Below are 13,734 nucleotides of genomic sequence, written 5' to 3'. Positions count from 1 at the left end.
TACCTGGTAAGATTTCGCATGTTTTACACCCGCTTCTATATATGGTTATTGAGCTAACGAATTCACTGGGGGATTATCTACGTACTTGGATTTGATGCGGTATTTAAGGCCAGATGGTTTTTGGCTGGTGATGAACAAACTGTGGTTTCCTTTGAAGTTAGGGTTAGAGTTGGGTTTAAGGGTGTCGCTCCGATCCATTCAAGCTATCGACTGAAGTTGCTATGTCTCTGTTTCTTCCCCAGTAAGCATCTAGGTCAGGGGTGTCAAATTCGATTCCATTGAGGGCCGCATCAGAGTTGTGTTTGACCTTGGGGAGGCTAGGGGAGGCGTGGCCAAGGTGGGTGTGGCCAGCTCAATGTCACCCATGTTGGGGGGGTGTCCATGGTGGCCCAAGCACTCTGCCAGTGAAAACGGGCTCCCGAGCTCCATTTTGGGCTGTGACAGCCTCCTGCAGCCCTCTGCCAGTGAAAATGGATCTCGGGGAGGCTCTGCATGGCCCTCCCGAGCTCTGTTTTCACTGGCAGAGGCACCGTGGACCAATCTTTTGCTGTTTCTAGGGCAGCCTCATGGGCCAGATCTAAGCATCCCATGAGCCGGTCCCGGTCCCTGGTCCATGAGTTTGACACCCCAGTTCTAGGTCTTGAGCCAGGGATGAAATCCAGCAGGTTCTGACAGATTCTGTAGAACCGGTAGCAGAAACTTTGAGTAGTTCGGAGAACTGGCAAATGCCACCTCTGGCTGGCCTCAGAGTGGGGTGGAAATGGAGATTTTGCAGTATCATTCCCCTGCCACACCCACCAAGCCACACCATGCCCACCCACAGAACAGTAAAAAAATTTGAATTTCACCACCATCTTGAGCTACATAAAAATCGTTGCGTACCCATCTGAGATCATGCTTCAATGCAACTATGGGCCCAACCAAGGACAATACTAGTAGAGGAAAGGTGTTGTAGTTTCAACATTCAAGCTTTTGGCCTCTCTTTCCATCATCAGTTCTCATGCAAGCATCCATCGCCAGACTCTGAATGGTGATGATGTATCTGGATGGAGAAGGCCTTTGTCCAGTCTTCTGGATGGCTGACCATGGTAAAAAGTTTCCAGTCACTTTCAGATGGGCAAATATTTTTTAACTTGGCTCTTGCATATGCGACTGTTCTCCCAAAGGATACACTTTTTGCCGTGTTGACTATTCAAAGCATGTAATGACCTTCTCCTTCGCTTGAGGCTTAGTGTCCAGGTCTGTTAAATCAAAACTCCCATCATCCCAGGCAGCATGTGGGTTGGGGATGATGGGGTTTTTGAGTCCAACTCGCAAGAAAGGCTAACCGATAGCCCTGGGGGAGGAGCTGATGTGAAGCCGGATGTAGTAGCTACACCTATGCTTTCAACCGTGGAAGCCAGATTTCCAAAAACAGAACTTCCTTGAAGTTTAGTCTCTTGTAATTAAGGTATGAAACAAACAGTTCTTACATCTGTGAACTTCTGGGTCTTTTATGTTCAACTTTCCTTTGGAATGCATAATTTCTTCCAAGTATTGCCGTGTCATTTCCTGCCAAGTCTTCCAAGGTCAATAACGTCACAGTGCCACAGGTTGCAACTCCGTGAGGGAAGGGTGTTGCCTTTTGTGAAGTTTCAGCTATTTAGTGCTTTGTTGCTGTTCACTTGGGCCTTCTGTCAGGCCTGGAAGCCATCTTCTTTTACGTTGGGACTTCAGGCCTGCCACCTTTTCTACTGTGGGAAAATGGGAGGGGGGATTATATGCCGCATGAGAGAGAGATAGTCAAAATAACGTTCCTTTCTCAGAGTGTCAAGGACGTTTTGCCCTGCTCCTTGAAGGGTGTGACTGGGAGGCATCTCCAGTTGGGACCAGTTGGGATGGTGCCTGATCGGACCATGGGATGGACATGTGGGTGCAGGAGGAAGGGACTTGGACTTTCTTTTGGGTGGGGAAAAACTGGAAGCTTTCAGATTCGGGTTTTCCCAGATGTGCCAATAGGACATCTTTAATAAAATGGAACTTTGAGGGAACTCAAGCCTCGGAGTCTTCTTTCTTTTTGGGGGTTGCTTGGAACCCCGACATTAACCTGAATCTGAACGTTTCCAGGTGGACATCTTCCTAATCTTCTCTCTCAAGTTGCTCCCTTGGGTTTCATTGACCCCTCCAGAGACTTATCTTTTCGTGACGGTTGGAATGTAATTCTTGACAGTGGCTTCTTTCGTCACACACACTCTGGCCAGCCAGGCTGTCCACTTGGATCCGCGGGGTTTTTTTTCCTGCCTGATTCACAGATTGTTTGTGTTGCAAATGTGTCCTTGCAGATGAGGGATGTCTTGTAGTGGAAAGGAAGCGAAAGGATTTTGAAGCGGACTTGTGTAAATGGTGCCGCTGAACACACACACACACACACACAACGGCGGAGAGCGCATGGCCATCAGCCAAGCATACACCATCTGCACACGTCCATCCAGAGAAAGACCGTGTTCAGTTTATGGTTGAGCAGAAATAGGCAGAAACTGGAGATAATCCGTTGGGCAACCTTCAAACTTAAAGTGGTTTACTGAGTTGGTTCATCCCTAAATTAGTCACCTTCTGGTTAATAGGAGGCCTCCGTATATCAACTGCACCTCAATTATCCAGTAAACTGGACCAGAAATGCTGGGAACTAGCAACATCGGAAGATAACCAGATGTCCACCTCCTGGACAACTTCTGGATTTTAATAAAGTAGAATGAATTGGGTATGGCCAGTCTAGAGAAAAGAAGGACTACAGTCTTCCAGTATTTGAGGGGCTGCCATAAAAATGGGGTCAAATTATTCCCCAAAGCACCAGAGGGCAGGGCAAGAAGCAATGGATGGAAACTAACCAAGGAGAGAAGCAACCTGGAATTAAGGAGAATTTTCTGAATAGTGAGGGTAATTAACCAGTGGAACAGAAGTTGTCTCCAGAAGTTGGGGGTGCTCCATCCCTGGAGGTTTTTAAGAAGAGATTGGAGAGTCACTTGTCTGAAATGGTGTGGGGACTCCTTCTTGAGCAGGGGGATGGACTAGAAGACCTCCAAGAACCCTTCCAATGCTGTTATTCTGTTACTTGAGGAGCTGTCATGGAGAAGAGAGGTCAACCTGTGCTCCAAAGCATATGAAGAATAGCTTCAGGGTTTGGATTTGTCTAATCTAGAGAAAAGAAGGACCAGGGAGGACATGACAGCAGTCTTCCAATATTGGAGGGGCAGCTACAGAGAGGAGGGAGTCAAGCTATTCTCCAAAGCGTCTGAAGGCCAGACAAGGAATAATGGATGGAAACTAATCGAAGAGAGAAGCAACCTGGAATTAAGGAGAAACTTTCTAACCATGAGGACAATTAAACCATTGGGACAGCTTCAGAAGTTGTGGGTACCCCATCACTGGAGGTTTTTAAGAAAAGATTGAACAGCCACCTCTCTGAAATGGTGTGGGATCTCCTGCTTGAGCAGGAGGTTGGACTAGAAGACCTCCAAGGTCCCTTCCAGCTCTATTCTGGTTGAGATTGAAATACAAATGTCCTCTTGCTTTGCACATCTGCAGGGCGAGTGAGAGTGGCCCCCTGTAATGGTGAGCAGGGTGTGTTCTCTCTCTTCCACGTGTGGCTCAGATGTGTAAAGAAATGCCAATGCTGGTGCAGTTGAGACTCTTGGCACAACATCAATTCCTCTTTTTACACTGGGATGTTCGTTCAACTGAACTTGATATCCTCAAATGCAAATGTTTTCTCTGATTCCCACCCCGCTGGTTTTTAACAAACTTTCCTTCTTTTTTAAAAAAGTTTTCTCTCTCCCTCCCATCCTCCTCCCCTCCCCACACAAACACACAAACACAGTTGCTGGACCCTAAAATCTTTCCTTCCCTTTTCCCCTTTTTCCCTTTTTCCCTTTTTCCTTTCCTTCTCTATTTCCTTTCCTTCTTTCCATTCTCCATTTTTTTCCTTTCCGTTTCTCTTGCATCTCATCCATTGCTGTTTCGGGGACGTACGTCCTCCTTAAATCATTCTTCCTGAAAATGTTTTTGACGGCGAGACCCTCAGTCTCGTTCTGATACACAAATGAATAATAAAGGACAAATGCTATTTTTCTTCCCCCCTTTTTTTTTTCCCTTTCCAAGGATCGGAATTGCTATTCACAAAAGAGCGCAGGGAAGAAAAGAGAAAATGACGATGTTATCTAGCCACAAATGTTGAATGAATATTGATCTTGTAGAAGTGGAAACAAGCGGTGCTGATTGCGGGAATATTATACATCACCAGCCGGGGAGAGTAAGGCGGGAGAATAGACTTGGTCTAAAAAAAAAAAAACATATTCATGAATATTCTCCCCCTTTTATCCCTCCAAATAAATGAGTTTCTAAAGATGGAGTGTTTCTTTGTGGGTTTTTGAGTCCCCAAGGCCTGTTTTGGCTTATTGTGGAAGAGTTTTGCTAGCAGAAATCTCTGTCTGACACCTTTCAATGTAGGGCAATATTAAGAAGTAGCCTTCAATTAATTCCACTCTGAAATGCCTGGACCAGTTTTTAACCTGGGAGGGCAATGTCTGAAGAAGGGAGAGGTCTTAAATCCTGCATTCCAGCTTTCCCCCAAATTGCTGAATTTTATAGTGATGGCACCACTGGATTTCCACCTTGTCATTGTGGACTTTGGAGGATTTCACGGTGAGTAGTAGTAGTAGTAGTAGTAGAAAGAGATTGGACACTATAAAAAAGATGTTGAGACTCTAGAAAGAGTGAAGAGAAGAGCAATCAAGATGATGAGGGGACTGGCAGCTAAAACATATGAAGAATGGTTACAGGAACTGGGCATGGCTGGTCTAGGGAAGAGAAGGACCAGGGAAGACATGATAGGACTCTTCTAATATTTGAGGGGCTGCCAGAGAGAGGAGGGGGTCAAGGTGTTTTCCAAAGTACCCGAAGGCCAGACAAGGATAATGGATGGAAACTGACCAAGGAGAGATTCAACCTGAAAATAAGGAGGAATTTTTTGACAGAACAACCCCCCCGTGGAACAGAGGTTGCCTTTGGAAGTTGTGGGAGCTTCATCCCTGGAGGCTTTCAAGAAGAGACTGGACTGCCATCTGTTAGAAATGGGGTAGGGTCTCCTGCTTGGGTGGGGTGGGGGTTGGACTAGATGACCCACAAGGGGTCCTACTCTGTTAATCTGTATCTATTTATGCTCTTTTTAGCTTGGGTTGATTTGCAGTGTCTTTCAGGGAGCTCTCCTTGGTCCTGTTAGTTCCCGAGATGTTTGCTTCAAGTCTTCTTTCTCTCTCTTTACTGCATCACAGCACAAGCTACATAAACAAACAAGACACAGGACATCCTTCTCCACCACTGCAGACGCTTCTGAATCGCAATTTACAAAATCATGATGAATGTCAAATGGCCCATTACATTTGCAAAAGCAATAAGTGTGACAGCACAGCCAAAATTGAACATTCACCCACAAGCTGGCTGATTGGCTTAGTATGTTTTTGAAGCCAACAGAAGTGGGACACACAATCATTTGGGAGAGGGGTAACTCTTAGATGTTCCCAGCTAAAATACCTCCCCCTCCCCTCTTTTCCCAAAACATTAAAAATTGGAAACTAAAATTATTTCACTGAAGTGGTGACGATGAAACTACTTTCTTACTGCTCAGCTAAGGAAGAGAAGGAGCCTCACTAATACTGATTTACTTATTTAGTGGGCTGATATGGCTGCCCAACTCCTGACACCTGAAAAACAGCCTGAAAATGGCCTGAAAAAGGTCTGGGAAACAGCCCAAAAAACTGCCTGTTTTGTGGCCACTTTTTCAGGCTGTTCTCCAGCTGTGAAGCCCAGCTGGCCAGTGCGCATGTGAGGACTGGAAACCAGAAGAGCAGCTGGCAATGGCGCGCGTTTCCACAGAGAAGGCTCTGCATGCCACTTCGATGGCACAGATGCCATAGATTCACCATCACGGCCCTACAGCGTTTCTGACCAATGGCAAGCCAGACTCTTCTTGAAAGCACTGGGTCCCATGTTGACGCGGATCCATTTCCCAACGTGGGAGTCATGATTTAGACATCAAGGGGAGGAAAGGCTGAATTGGAAGGAAAGAGAGCCATTCCGATCTTCTCCACCCCAACCCTTTTATTTTTTAAATACACATTATTCATATGATAGGAACAAAGCGTTGTCCTTTTACATCCTCTCAACTCCATAGTCCAGGGGTGTCCAAACTTGGGAACTTTAAGACTTGTGGACTTCAACTCCCAGAATTCCCCAGCCAGCGGCTGGGGAATTCTGGGAGTTGAAGTCCACAAGTCTTAAAGTTCCCAAGTTTGGACACCCCTGCCATAGTCCTTTTTACATCATAGTTTTGTTTTCCCTTTCAGCCAAATGATTCTCTTCCCTTGTTTTCCATCTTTATAGTTATTTTTTTTTCTTAATACATAAATAATATCTTCAATTTGCCCTTCAAAGTTACACCATATTTTCATTCCTTATCTTCTCCATTGGTATATTTTGCTATAAACAGCACACATCCTCTTATTCAATTGAAGCACAGAGAGCATTTCTTTCATTTTTTTTCCTACCGTTAACAATATACTATCATTTCTTTATTTCTTAATTAGTTACGTAACAATAACAATCTTACTACTATTCTCTTTAGTCCACTAATGTAACTCATTTTTCCTTTTTTCCTCTTTTATAACCATTTTCTCTTGGGCTCCCAAAAATCCCAGTTTTAATTCTTTGCCTTCTTCTCTGCAGGAGGGGAAGGGGAGGCATGATAGCAGTGTTCCAATATCTCAGGGGCTGCCCCAAAGAAGAGGGAGTCAAGCTATTCTCCAAAGCACCTGAGGGCAGAACAAGAAGCAATGGGTGGAAACTAATCAAGGAGAGAAACAACTTAGAACTAAGGAGAAATTTCCTGACAGTTAGAACAATTAATCAGTGGAATAACTTGCCTCCAGAAGTAGTGAATGCTTCAACACTGGATGTTTTAAGATGATGTTGGATAGCCATTTGTCTGAAACGGTATAGGGTTTCCTGCCTAGGCAGGGGGTTGGACTAGAAGACCTCCAAGGTCCCTTCCAACTCTACTATTGTATTGTATTGTATTATTCTCCCCCTTTCCCCTAACTCCACACCAATCCTGATATCAGTCTTTGAAGGCATCCGGCCAGTAAAACATCCGTTTTATTTTTATCCATCTCCAGTTCTTTTGACTTAGAATTGCTGATTGGTATTCCTTTTAAGAAATCTATTTCCAAGGAGGTGCGCTTGAGAATGCTTAAATGGACGCTTTGTGCATTAACTCCTAATTCATTTCAATAGTATATTACTTGTAGGCTTCATGTTTGGGGTCCTCTTGTAAATGACGAGTATTGTTTCGTTTCCTTTTTATCCTGGCTGCAATCATCTCCTAGTCAAAGGTGTTTTCGTTCCCTTTTAGACTTTGATACAAAAGTGTTCGCTATGCGCACATTTCTCTCCAAGTGCGAAACCTGAGTGTGAACCTATTGAAGGTGTTAAAAATGGTGTAGTGGCTTGCAGGAGGTTCTTCCCCCCCCCTCCTTTTGCAAAAACTGGTGGTTAGCGGCCCATCAAAATTCTTATCCCATCGGAAGAAGTGATAGAACAATCTAATGTGGTAGAACAATCTAATCTATCAACGCGGTGAGCAATGGCGCATCTCTTTTGGGCTAATGGCCATGTCTGGCATCCACATTAATGCTAGGTATTCCACTATCCCCCTCTCTCCCATTCTGTGCCCCCCCCCCTCAAAAGGGCAGTCCCAACTTCACTAAACAGATGACATCAGGGCAAAACTGGGATTTTACAAAGTAATGTAAACCCCATCAAAATTAGATGAAATAGAATAGAAATAGGGGATTGTCGACTTCTTTAATGCTTTCTTCCTTCTGCAAACTGAAAATTACAATTTGGGAGGAAAAATAGAGGGGATTAGAGTTAGACCCCAAAACACTCACGGGGGGGGGGGTGTTACACGCCACTCTAGAGCCTCTGTGGTGTGGCTTCGATGGGAATTAATAGTTGTGCTTTATTTCTTCAATCACCTTTTCTGCAGTGAGCATTTATATCATGTTCTGCAGAAGGATATTTGTAGTTCAGGGTTGAAAGGAAGGGTGCTTTGTGCGCTCAGAATGCAGCTGTTTTCTTGCAGACGTTTCGTGACCCAACTAGGTAACATCAGTGCTCTTTCATGTTCGTTTCTCAAAGATGCATTTATTCGCCATTTCACAGTCATTCAGTATATCTCACAACCTAGCTGGGTTTAATCACTGATGGAGAAACAGTCTGTTTTCCTGAACCCAAGACTTATTAAAAGATGGGTACTGTGGCGCAGTGGTTAGAGTGCAATCCTGCAGGCTATGTCTGCTGACTGACAGCTGACTGCAGTTTGGCAGTTGAATTCTCACTGGTTCATGTTTGACTCAGCCTTCCTTCCTTCCTCTCTCTCTCTCTCCTTCCTTCCTTCCTTCCTTCCTTCCTTCCTTCCTTCCTTCCTTCCTTCCCAGTAGTTACAATGCAGCATTGCAGGCTAACTCTTCCCACTGCCAGCAGTTCAGTCCTGACCAGCTCAAGATTGACTCAGCCTTCTATCCTTCCAAGGTGGGTAAAATGAGGACCCAAAATTGTTGGGGGCCAGCGGTTGACTGTGAACCCCTTAGAGAGGGCTGTAAAGCACTGTGAAGCAGTAAATAAGTCTAAGTGCTACTGCTATTCCTTCCTTCCTTCCTTCCTTCCTTCCTTCCTTCCTTCCTTCCTTCCTTCCTTCCTTCCCTCTTATTCCCTTTCTCATTCTCCGTCCTGGTGCCACCATTGTTAGACTGCAGTACTGCCAGGAGTTCGATCCTGAATGGCTCAAGGTTGACTCAGCCTTCCGTCCTTTCGAGGTGGGTAAAATGAGGACCCAGACTGTTGGGGGCAAGAGGCTGACTCTGTAAACCACTTAGAGTGTGCTATAAAGCACTGTGAAGCGGTAGATAAGTCTAAGGGCTATTGCTACTGAGATCAAAGCAGAGGTTCAGCCTGCAAGGTTCACCGTCTCTAGCAGAAGAAGTGAGGCTCTGAAGTTACGCGGCAGTCGGTCACTGAGTTACGATTGCTTACAGTGAGATTGCAGAATTGCAGAGCTCGCTTCTCCTAGCCTGCAGTAATCAGTTTGTTGGCAAGGAGCAGCTGAAGGACCCAACAGATGTCCAGCCTTCCCACCTGTCTAGCTTCAGGTGTGCCTTCGGCCTTACCTGTGCCCCACGAAGCCCAACATTCTTCACGCTGGCCAGCAGAAACACTGCATGGAACCTGGAGAGCTGAGAGAAGTAAGGGAGCTGCATTGCCCCAGAATTGCATTTAAGAAAGACTGCAGATTAACAACAAACTCCTTTTGCTGGCTAGTATCTGCAGTGCGTGTGGGATGAGTGTAGCTCAGAACAGCCAAAGAGGAGGGGACCTCAGTCAGCAAAAGAGACGTTTTTTTCTATTCCGTCTAGAATTAATGGAGGTTTGCAGGATTGCGCGCCTCATGTTTTGCTCTTTTCTTTTTTCAACAGATGCCATCTTGCCACAGGCGAGTGCCAGAAAATAAATGTGCACTGTGGATTGGGCCAAAATACTCAAAGCAACTTTTTGAGGCTGGCTTAAAAATGAGAAGCACAAAACAAGAGAGGCCAAATTGCACGGGCCCTTTTCAAGGAACTCTGATCCCCATCGCATCAGCAATTGCAATAGCACTTAGACTTATATACTGCTTCACAGGGATTTGCAGCCAATGTTCCTTCCTTCCTTCCTTCGCACTTAGCACTTGAACATATATACCACTTCACAGTGCTTTACAGCCCTCTCTAAGTGGTTTACAGAGTCAGCCTCTTGCCCCCAACAATCTGGGTCCTCATTTTACCCACCTCGGAAGGACAGAAGGCTGAGTCAACCTTGAGCCACTCAGAATCAAACTGCTGGCAGTGGGCAGAGTTTGCCTGCAATACTGCCTTCTCACCACTGTGCCACCAGGAAGGAGAATGAGAAAGAGAATAAGAGGGAGGGAGGGAATGAGGGAGGGAGGAAGGAAGGATTCAGGTTTCCAAAAGATGCCCTAATTAATCCTTCTGTCAATTCATAAAGTTGCCAAAAGGAAGGAAGGAACGAATAGCAGCACTTAGACTTAAGGAGGGAATGAGGGAGGGAGGGAGGGAGGGAGGGAGGGAGGCTAAATGCTAACATTGTCCAACATTGAAAGCTACAGAGATGCCCAAGGCCATTTAGCCTCTTCCTCCTATTCTATCCTCTGCTGATGTTTAACTTGAGTTTGTTTTCTCACCAAGGCCCTGAAATTGGGAGGTTGGGCTCATAATTTTCCTCCCCCCCCCCCCCCCAAATTCTTGGTTGGTGTGTGATTTCTGGTCCTTGAATCTAATGCCTTCAAAAAGAGGGGGGGAGCCATGTTGACAGGTTGAAAGAAATTCAGCTGAACCTTCCAATTTTTTAACTGAACTTGAAAGTCAATTTCTGACTTCAAAAGACAGAAGGTTCTTGACTTACGCACTGCCAGCAACTTCTAAATTTAGCCCGTATTGCACACGAGAACTGACACTCTCCTGTGTGGGTGCCAGGACTTCCATCTTTCCTTCTCTGCTTCCAACCCTTGTCATATTCTTTCCCTGATGTTTCAGGGGCACCAACTGAATCCCATTCTACAGGCTCTGAAGCTGTTTGTGCTCCACTAATATCCGTTGTTTCTCTAGGAGCCTCAGAGGTTTTCAAGATCTCTTGAGGAACTTTCAAATAAGAAGGAAGTTCAAAAGCCAGGCGTTGAGAGTGTAAGAAGGGAGAGGTTAAAACGATGCGTTGTTTGAGATCTAAAGCCCTTTCTGGTTTACAGATCGCACAAAACCCGCAATTTGTTTAATCACAGGTGGCTAGGTCTACATGTAGCATTGGTCATGGTTTGCAAAGCACAAGGGTTAGGTGGCCTCAACAGTCCAAGCCCAAATTAAACCTTATGATGTCTAAAGGAATTATTCAGCCCATTGGAATGTTGTCTATAACTAGATACAGTTCTCAAGGTGGGATAGGGTAGGGTAGGGTAGAATGTAGAGTGGAGTGGAATGGAAGATAGGATACAGAATAGGGTAGAATAGAATAAGGAGTAGAGTAGAGTAGAGTAGAGTAGAGTAGAATAGAATAGAATAGAATAGAATAGAATAGAATAGAACAGAACAGAACAGAACAGAACAGAACAGAACAGAATAGAATTCTTTATTGGCCAAGTGTAATTGGACACACAAGGAATTTGTCTGCAGTGCATAAGCTCTAAGTGTACATAAAAGATATAAGTGATAAATCATGATTATAGTCATCATAAATAACATTCATCATGAATCATAGGCTACAACACTTAATGATAGTCATAGGATACTAAATAAGCAACCAGACCAACTTAGAGTGAAGAGGAATAGGGAATCTCTGTGGTTTGAAGTTCAACCTCCTTGGAATGTAGGGAAGAGGCGAAACCCCCAAATTTGGGCTTTTCCAAGCGGGGGGGGGGGGAGTGAGGGTCAGGACATCCCAGTAATCTTTGAAGCAGCCCCCGGAGAATTCTTGTCCCACTGGTGGTTGCAAATGAAAGTGGAAGAGCAGCTGTAGGTCAGTTAAGGGTTTCAATAAAATGCATTTGGAAAAAGAGGATGGTCAGAGGCTTTGAGCTAAATAGTCACGTTATCTGATCTTGTAGCAACGCTACTACTCATAGTAGCATCGTCACCAATGCTTTCAAAGAGCTCCATAAGAAGGACACCAGAACTTCACTTTCTCAATGCTGCTTGTCTCTGCTGAGGACCAAAGCAGGGGTGGAATTCATGAGCCTGCTCCATCTGTTCAGTTCAGATTGAACCTCTGCAGTTGGGTTCGCCCATTATGTGAAATAATAATGTGGTTTGTTTGATGCTCTTTATGAACAACGGTTGATGGCTCAAATTTTATATGCTGAACCAATTAATGGGCTTATTTAACAGACCATGGCCAATCTCAGCTTAGTAGAAACATATTTTGAACATCTTTTCCCCGAGTTGGTGAAACTGTGGCCAATTTTAAATCAAATCTAATGACATACAGAGCAGAGGCTACAGTAACCAGGAGAGGGAAAACAATTACCTTCGGCAGTGGCTGAAATCTACTGTTTACATTCGGAGATCGGCTCTTGAACAAATTGATTCTCTGCTGTTATTTTCTGTTGAAGTGTCTAATGGAGAAGATTTGCACTAAATTCTCTTGTGTTCAGTGAATGCTTGTAACTGTCTGATGGAGGAGGGGGAGGAGGAGGAGGAGCAGGAGGAGGACTTTGGGGTCCTTGGTGCTCTCTGAGCGGGATGGTTACTTTGCAGACTTTTCATGACCCATGACTGGGTAACATCATCAGTGCTAGAATGGAATGGGATTTGTGGAGAGGAGGAGGAGGAGGAGATCCAAAGATGCTTTTTCAAAAAGCAACTGGACTTTGTTTTCCCTTGAAGACTTTTTGCTTCTCATCCAAGAAGCTTCTTGGATGATGATGATGGAGGAGGAGGAGGAGGAGGAGGAGGAGGAGGAGGAGGAGGAGGAGACCAATTTGTAAGCTAGAATGCTCTACATAATTTAGAAGAATAAGAAATTAAGTAGAAATAACACCCTCCCTCTCTGTGACATGTTCAACTTTGATTTATAGGATACCAAAGTAGACTTTAGCTTTTACAGCTGATTGCAATGCGCAGTGGCATGAATAATCAACATCTGTCTACAATCATCTCTGAGCAGGATTAATCTTACAAACTCAGTTTGTGTGGTTCTTGCCGCTCTATGAGAGATAATCAGCTTAGGCATGGATTGGGATTGTAGAAAGTTGGGTTAGAAAATGCCAGTCCAAGAACATCTGGGTAGTCCTATTTTGTCTGAATAAAGTTCATCTATCTGGATTTTAGCCCCTCACCATGACCGATCGTAAACACCTGGGATATTCACATGGAGAAGATGGACATCTAACCCTCTCTCACCATAGAATCATACAGTTTGGAAGGGACTCTGGAGGTCTTGTAGTCCAACATGGTGCAACATGGACAAATAGCGGTCCAATCTCGCCTTAAAAGCCTCCAATGATGGAGCACCCACAACTTCTGGAGGGGAGCCATTCCACCGGTTAATTGTTGTCAGGAAGTTTTTCCTTAGTTCTCGGTTTCTTCACTCCTTGATAAGCTTCTACCCATTGCTTCTTCTCCTGACCTCAGATGCTAGTAGGTTGACCTCCTCTGTGGAAGAGACTTTCAATCACCTCTAGTTCTTCTTTTTGTTAGCCTACACCTGCCTAATTCCCATGATTTAGCCTCCAGAACTCTTACAGTCTTTGTTGCTATTCTCTGCACATTTCCTTGGGCCTCAGAATCTTACTGTTCCTATTTAGAGATAAAGGTAAAGGTTCCCCTCGCACATCTGTGCTAGTCACTCCTGACTCTAGGGGGTGGTGCTCATCTCCGTTTCAAAGCTGAAGAGCCAGCGCTGTCAGAAGATGTCTCCGTGGTTCCTATTTTTCTACTTGCATTTTTACCTGCTTTCCAACTGCTAGGTTGGCAGAAGCTGGGACAAGTCACGGGAGCTCACTCCATTACGTGGCGCTAGGGATTCGAACTGCCAAACTGCTGACCTTTCTGATCGACAAGCTCAGCATCTTAGGTACTGAGCCACTGCGTCCCTCTG

The 13,734-nt window shown here is 44.9% G+C and overlaps 1 protein-coding gene across 4 annotated transcripts in view; it reads left to right on the top strand.

Annotated features, from left to right (window-relative positions):
- The window catches only part of FGF13 (fibroblast growth factor 13), a 101,635-nt gene that overhangs the window by 44,153 nt on the left and 43,748 nt on the right, over positions 1–13,734 (top strand). The window lies entirely within an intron of this gene.

Source organism: Natrix helvetica, assembly GCF_964273705.1.
Source record: "Natrix helvetica genome assembly, chromosome: 11".
Taxonomy (NCBI): Eukaryota; Metazoa; Chordata; class Lepidosauria; order Squamata; family Natricidae; genus Natrix; species Natrix helvetica.
This window is presented reverse-complemented; position numbering and strand designations above follow the sequence as displayed.